At 37.0% G+C, this 8,355-nt stretch overlaps 1 long non-coding RNA gene across 1 annotated transcript in view; it reads left to right on the top strand.

Annotated features, from left to right (window-relative positions):
• Positions 1 to 5,605: 5,605 nt before the first annotated feature.
• The window catches only part of LOC128474484 (uncharacterized), a 175,870-nt gene continuing 173,120 nt past the window's right edge, over positions 5,606 to 8,355 (top strand). Inside the window, exons 1-2 of the long non-coding RNA XR_008346351.1 lie at positions 5,606 to 5,648; positions 5,741 to 5,875. This is a non-coding gene — a long non-coding RNA (uncharacterized LOC128474484). The remainder of the gene's footprint in view (positions 5,649 to 5,740; positions 5,876 to 8,355) is intronic.

Here is an 8,355-nt window from a genome sequence, read left to right on the forward strand (position 1 = left end):
CACAGCAATTAAAACATGTTGCTCAAAATTCTGTTATTTACAATGTCAAAAATCTAACATGGCTGTGATCATATTTTTTACTATTATTTATTTTCATTATCGCTGTAAATATTTGGCATGGATATTAATCCTGAAATATTTTAGTCCACACGATCTATCCATTCAAAATCATAAGTGCCAACATCGTCAATTTTCTTTAAATGCTTAGCAAATGATATCAATGTTTGTTTTGTTTTCAACAAAGAATAAATACTTCATGTATTTACGTTTGTATTATTGTGACCATTTGTCGGCAAAATGTTTTCGTTAAACGGCTTGGTTTAATTAAATTTCATGTTTTTAGTGTAAAATTATTGAGGTTTAATTAAATTCCCTACGGCATGATGTACCGGGCAGAGAGAGCTTAGCGGTTCGTATTTCCTGTAAAACTGGTAGGTCATTGTAACCTTATTAAGTTGAAATATTAGATCTGATAGTTTACATCAGCTAAATTACTTACTGTACAAATGGAATGACGATCATTGAAAATACCTTTCATCGCAAATACCATTCTTAATTTTGCTGACAAACGCTACCTATATCCCAGTATCAAATTACTCAAGCTTTTAGAGAGTGGTGACTGGGAATAATGCAGTGTTTTCTACTATACATCATCTCATTACAGCATATGAATGATCAATAATTAAAAAAAACCCAAGGTGAAGCACATTTAAAAAGAGTAAAAAAAACACGATACATCCACAAGGTGTACAAGCGGAGAACAAGTGATGGAAAATTTACGGGAATAAAAATAACATTGGAAATTCTTAGCCAACAAACGGAGGCGTTAATGGAATAATAATAATAATAATGAGCGGAAATGTTCTACATAGGACTTAATGCCACAAATTCTGTTGAGGTTCGGTGCAATTATTTATGTCTTGAGGTCCATTTCTTCTGATGTTGAAGATTTGGTGGGAAGCCAGCATAGTGGCATTCAAAATGGAAGCAATTTTTGAAAAAAATATATTAACCCCTTAATGACAAAGCCTGTAAATGTATGGGCTCAAAATGCATTGTTTTCAATGGGTTTAGGCACCGCTCATTGTCCTTAAGGGGTTAAAGTATTCAGAAAACGCGTTCTTCTTTACTGGGGCTGAGGCTTAATAAAGAGATAAACGTAACTTGAATTATCAATCAAAAATAAAATGAGATGAAGAGTCCCCTGAAGAGATCAGGGGTGATCACAAAAAGCCAAGAATCAGTGTTGAAAGTCAAAACAATGCATGCGAAACATTTTACCTGGAGGGCAAAAGCACAGTTAAACATGCAATGGTAAGTATGATACATTAGTCTATGACAAGTACATATACATAAAGATATTGTTACAAAAAAAAATGGAAACATACCACGTCTAATTGAAATACCAAAGAGCCTTAAGCTATCCTGTGAAATGGCTGATCCAAAAACTAATTCAGTAATTCATTTCAAAATAAAACTGAAGTATCAAGCGTAATGAGTACTTGAATACTATAGATCTGGAACTCGGTGTCAAAATTAATGAAACGGTGTAGCAGATATGTTACCGTGGCACTGTTAATGTCAAATTTGTTCAAGCCGTTTAACAAAACAAAAGAAAAGGTAAGTGACAGGAGAGATGTGCACTCAAAAGGAGATGAATAGTACAGCAATAGACAAAAGATAGAGACATTCATAATCAAATGCGTGATGCTTCGGAAATGCCTGCTATTGTGGAATGGAATACTTGCAGCAATGTTATATTAAAGAGTAAGAAACGAGATACGTCTTCTCGAAATTATTGGATGAAATAGACTCCTGTTGGATAGGAGAGACAGATACAGAAGAGACAAGCTAGATCTATGAAAATGTATAAACAGCCGCTATTGTGATTAATATTTCAAAAACAAAACATGTATCCTATCTCAGAACAGCAGGTATTGCTAATAAAAGTACTGACACAAAACCGAGTATGATGTGTAGGCTTGGAAGGCTAAAGAGGTGTCCACTCCTATAGTCAATTATTTCATATTCACCATGACAAGAGTTGCTTATTTTAAGTATATATATCTTGATTGATTATGAAAACACGCAAATAGCTTACTGTATTTATGCTATTTAGTGTTGAACAGTAATATTGATATGTTAAAATACTTAATATTTGTTTTAGATGTTAGTGAAGGAATTCATTCTATAAGACTACAAAACATATCCACTAAATACAGGTGGTAGAAGTTTTAAAAATGTATCCCTACATTAATAAGTCAAATGTTATGACTCTTAAGAGATGATCTTAAATCAGAGCGCTACCGTTGAAATCATGTTTTAGATGTTAAGTATAGTAGACACCAAATGGTGCTAGAAGGATAGCTCAGATTATGAGGTTGTTCAGGACAATGTAAATGTGACCATATGGTTGGTTGGCTGGAGGGTAAAGACTGAAACCCCCATTTGGGAGCCAATGTATCCATAAAAATCTCTCTTTGCAAGAGTTTTCTTGAAGAATTTACTCCACAAATATTATTTCAATATCATTACATGATTAGAATTGCCAGTGTGAAGTGTCTCGTGAGTTGTATCAACCATGCCATGAACAGAATAAATGTCTTCCATTATCCACTTATGAAGTGACCAAAATGTGTATCCAATGTCCTGAAGACCTCATTTACAAGGTCTATATGTTTGTTTCTTGGACCAACTGGTAAGAGTCTCTGTGGATCTAAAATACTTGGAAACTTTCAAGCCTTCACATTGAGAAAATTCCAGCTGACTGATGAAACCAGGTGATCCATAAGAAAGTGATTGGTGGAAATGGTCCCAGGAGGAGTCTTTGCCAAGAAGAAGATACAAAAACAATAGCCCATTTGGAACTACCACTGGAGTCAGTTTCAGATTGATGATATTATTTTTTAGAGATTTAACAAAAGATTTAAAAGTGTTTGGTATGCCATTATAGGAACATGTTATCTATGTACTGTGTAGAAAATTGTGTAATCTACCTATTGAAACTGAAAACAAGGATGTGTTAATATAAAGCTAGGTTTGGTTGATCTACTTCATTTTTATTAAGAGTAGGGTTGGTGAGTATGATACATGTGTATTCTTTGATAAATAGAAAACCTCTATCCTATTTTAAGGCATCAGAATGGGTAGAATCTTTAAGAAGGACTTTATAGCCCAAGACCAAATGTTCCATACACACGAATGCATAATGCCAGAGTGACTTATAGGGGTATAAGGCATTTCTGGAGGCAGAGTGGCACATAGGGGGTCAAAAGGCATATCATGGGGCACAGTGGCATATAGGGTTAAAAGGCATATCATGGGGCACAGTGTCATATAGGGGGTATAAGGCATTTCTGGGGCAGATGTGCATAACTGGGGGGGGGGCAGGTTGGAAAATAGAAGGAAATAAATCCAAGATATTTTTCTCAATCATAGCTTTTATTAAAAAAAATAGTTTAGATGAATTAACATTTACTGGTAAAACTTTTTTCCTATAGGGTCGTCTTATATTCAGGCTTTTTCTTTTTTTTCCTAAATTAATATTCAGATTTGGGGGGTCGTCTTATAATCGAGCAAATACGGTATAATAAACACATTAGATGAGAGGCCCTCCGGTGTCTTCTGTTTGCATTTTGTAAGATTTTGTGAGACGGGATCTTTGCAGATCAAGGTGCTCAATAGCTCAGTTACCAATTTTAAAGTTAAAATTCAGTGGTTTATGGAAGCAAGGAGTATATTTGGTGAGACCTTATGTGAGATCTTGATATTTTAGTGAAGAGTTTAGATTATTTAGGCTTTGAAAAGTACTGAATACTGAGACACCTAATTTATAATTCTGTTTCTTCTTTTTCTGTATGTTAACATGAAGAAGTTTGCAAGCAAACAGATTAAGATCTTAAATCCATGAAAATCAATTACATCCCAGGCATGGGACTAAAGAAGGAACATTTTCAAGGCATATGCTGCTTATCCAGAATCAATGACGACAAATTATAAATTCAGATTTCGATCTGGGCTAATATATAAAAAAAACACTATTCACATTTTTGTGCAGAAGAGGAAAATCACCCTTTGTATTCTCTACAAAAGTTACATTGTTTTAAGGTATGCGTTCTACGCTGACCTAGACCCTGTCCAGGAGATAACAGGACTCTAATTACAGATAGCATATTAGTAATCAGTTGATTGAGTGGGATTCAGAGATCCTAAAGAAGAAATTGTGATATCCAAGTCCTTGTGATCACAAAGGATTATTATGCTTGTCTTCTTTTACTATCCTTTTAAAAGTATCCAGGTTTTTTAAAAAGTTTAGCTCCTGATTAACGTAAATCTGGATAGTTTGCTGTTTCAAATGTATTAATTAAGTTAATTAATGGAACTCTCCAGCCATTTTATGCACCTGAGAGGTCATTTAAAAAGAAAGCGGTATTCCACATCCACATCCACATCAAATATTCTGTCAACTTTCCTATTGTTTCTATGATACCTCCCTGATATTATATTCAATGGTTTTGAAATAACCATACTTTAGGTTCTATACTTATAAGTCTCTGGGTCAAGGAAAGCTTTCGGAAAATATGGCATTCACTTACAACACAATAGATTTGCAGGTAACATGGCTCTCAAGAGAAGGCTATATACTTTAAAGAAAAAAAAATCAAATGCATTTTCTTTCTGAAAACCTTTTATTTTCTGTGAGAGTCTGCTAATATTCTTTTGAGATGAGAAAGGCAAAAGATTAAACCTTCCTAATAGAAGTTGAAACATAGAATTTGATAGAAGATAAGTACCATTCGGCCCATCTTGTCTGTTAATGCTTTTCAAAAAATTACATTTTTGGACACTGAGTCACTTAAAACAATGTTCATGGCATTAAAATAGAGAAGAACCCGGTGCTCACTGCATGTACAATTAAATACCATTTACAGGGCCAGCACTAGGGTTAATTGAACCCTGGCAGAACAATGTTTTCTGTCAATGCTTTCTTGTTAAACATTCAAACCTATGGACCCTTTTTTCCAATCAATGGGGCCAATTTGAGTCAGAGGAAGATGCCAAACATGTTGCACAGAAGTCGCAATTAGCATTGTTTTGAACATTTAAAGAAGAAAGGTAGATGGTGATTTCATTGGCCACCCTCCAGGCAATCAAAGGTTGCTCGGTTGGACCTAATTGTCCCATGCCTGTGGCATTTAGATTTAAGGGGGCATGTTTTGCCAACTCTCATGCACTTATTATTTTGACCTGCCCATGCGTAGAACAATGTATAAAAATAATTATAATTTCATCTAGCTTCTGTTACTACAGAAAACCAAACCGGTCTGTCCATCTCACCCTGATCCTTTGCCTCTGCCATTAAATTGGCAATAATATAAGAATTAGACTTGTGCATTCGTCTTCGGGCGAACATGGAAACGAACACGAAGAGTGCGTTTTCGTGTTCGTTCCGAAGACACGCCGAAGAGAAGACACACACCTGCGGCAGTAAAACGTAGGCGAAGACGAAGACACACACCACGAAGATCTTCGTGATTGTCTTCGTCTTCGTCTACCATCCCCCCCCCCTTCTAACTTACCTTGTCTTCGCGGCATCGCGGCATCGCGGCAGTTCCCGGAAGTGGAAATCCACAGGTTCCCCGTCACGGGTTACAGGGCAGTGCGAATGAGCCTATTGGTCGCCTACAGGGACCTCCTCTGGCATCAACCAATTGGTTGATGCCAGAGGAAGACCCTGCAGGTGACCAATAGGCTGACTCGCACGGTCTTTGTAACCCCTGACAGCGAACCTATGGATTTCCGCTCCCGTTAACCCCTTCGATGCTGCGTTATCTAACACAGCATCGAAGGGGTTAACGGGAGCGGAAATCCATAGGTTAAAGGGCCGTGCAAGCGACCAATAGGCTCACTTGCACGGCCCCTTAACCCTTTAAAGAAAAAAGTTAACCCCTAACTAATTGAACAGGGAGGGAGACCAGTGGCATCGGCAGGGTAAGTTGCAGCATTGGGGTTTTAAAAGTCTGCACGAGCGACTCTGTTGGTCGCTTGTGCAGACTTTTAAAACCCCAATGCTGCAACTTACCCGGCACATCCCACTGGTCTCCCTGTTCTATCAGTTAAATGTCCGTACGAACGACTTTATTGGTCGCTCGTACGGACATTTAACTGATAGAACAGGGAGACCAGTGGGATGTGCCGGGTAAGTTACAGCACCAGGAGCCTAAAAGTCTGTACGAGCGACCAACAGAGTCGCTCGTACAGACTTTTAAAATCCCAATGCTGCAACTTACCCGGCACATCCCACTGGTCTCCCTGTTCTATTAGTTAATAAATGATAGAACAGGGAGACCACCGGGATCTGCCGGACAATTACGGCACCAGGAGTTTAACAGTCTGTACGAACGAGTTGCTCATACGGACATTTAAACTCCTGGCGCCAGAGCGGCTTTAACCCCGTATTAACCCCTTAACCGGGGAAAACGAAGAAAACCCGAACACGAAGAATGTCCGCGAATATTCGCCCGAAGAGAAGACAGGACCAGGCGAATATTCGCGGAATACAAAGTTTTTTTTTTGGCCGAAGACGAGCACGAAGACGAACACGAAGAGCCCCCTGGTGCCCAAGTCTAATAAGAATAATATGCACTCTATACATTAACATAAAATATTAAAATATTCTTTGTTTATTCCATCATTTTTGGAAAAAAATACAGCAAAAAAAGATTCTTGGGGTTGTGTTATTATTGGTAAATAACTAAGCAATACTGGGGGGTTTTCACAAAAGCTTATTACAAAATTTCTTGAAAATACCCGATTCCTTTATGATAAATGATGTGATAATACTTAGACCACCTCAAAACTAATGCAATGTGGCAGGGAGTCACAAACTTCATCTCAGGAGATGTAGATGCAGTTACAGAATAAAAAAAAAGGGAATTGTAGCGTTGAGAAGGCTCACCAATAATATCTGACACCATTGAGCTTTGGGGCTGGGGCGATGCTTCTGAATTAAAATGAATGGATGTGTATTTCAGGAAGACAGCAAGCTGAACGGAGACTATGACTGATATACAACCCATCTGTTGAATCTTCTATGGTGTGGCTGGGGAATTAGCAAGGACAGGCATTGTGGATAATACAACAGAGAGTGCAGATTAAGCCTGTGAAAAATATAAACTGAAAAATTCATTAATGAACTGGCTGGAAAAAAAAAATATATATATATAAGTTGTTCTCATGAGAAAAAGGAAAGATACATTCAAACCCTCTATATTTCGAAAGCACGAGTTCCCATGGCCTTAGCAAAACTGTTCAGAAGATCATCAACGCTGCCTGGCCAGATGACAAATTATATACATACAATGAATGAGACGCAAGTATGAGATTAGGATTTATGGCCATTTTAATGTAATGTATCATTCAACGGATCCATCATCTCATTCAGTGTTAACGTTAGTTGAGCTTTCATTTCATATCGATGAATATTTGAATAAATAAACCGTACTGGTCAATTTATTAGGTTATTATTACGCATTCTCTTCAAAAATATTTTGCCCTCTTTAACGTTCCATCTCTGCACAAATAGTTAAACATGCTCTAATAAACTTTATTTTTAGGACATGCCCCCACGATGGAAAATAAAATGTCGAAAAAATTAATTTTCCTACATATTTTTGTATTTTCGCAAAAAAATTATTTTCCTATAAAGGTTAGATTTCAAGACATATACATGGGGCACAATTTAAAAAATATTTATAACATGAGTCCCCCATATGGCAGTTTTGTATTTCATCAATCTCACTGAATTTTGCTCTAGTAACACTTTTCTAACCATAACAATAACACCATTTTAAACAAACTAAAAGCTTTCCGAAGTAAGTTTTCAAAGAATACCTTTAGGACAGAGTTGTCCAAATTGTACTCTTCGGGGATGGCCTGGTTTCTCAGGGCAATGCACTGAACACGGTGTTTAGTAGGATACAACAATGTTAATTGATTTTTTTAATTTAAGGAATCCTAAAACTCTGGCAGAGTAAAGACTTTTGGGGATAGAGCTGGACAGCATCCCTCCAATATAATCTATGTCAAAAACACATACTTAAAAAATTCTAGAAGTGGCTACTTTATATAAATACTGAAAGCAGATAAAATGAATTCCATAACATTTCTATACTCTTTCTGCACATGGAACACAAATTCATTTTAATTTGATTTTATACTATAAAGTTTACCCCTCTATACCATAGGACGGGGGAGGGGGGGTGGAGAGGCATTTTACAGATCTCTGATCTGTCCTCACCTAGAGTACTGTGTGCATTTCTTACCTCATGTATAACTTGGTGAAAGATAGAATGA

Source organism: Spea bombifrons, chromosome 2, assembly GCF_027358695.1.
Source record: "Spea bombifrons isolate aSpeBom1 chromosome 2, aSpeBom1.2.pri, whole genome shotgun sequence".
NCBI lineage: Eukaryota > Metazoa > Chordata > Amphibia > Anura > Pelobatidae > Spea > Spea bombifrons.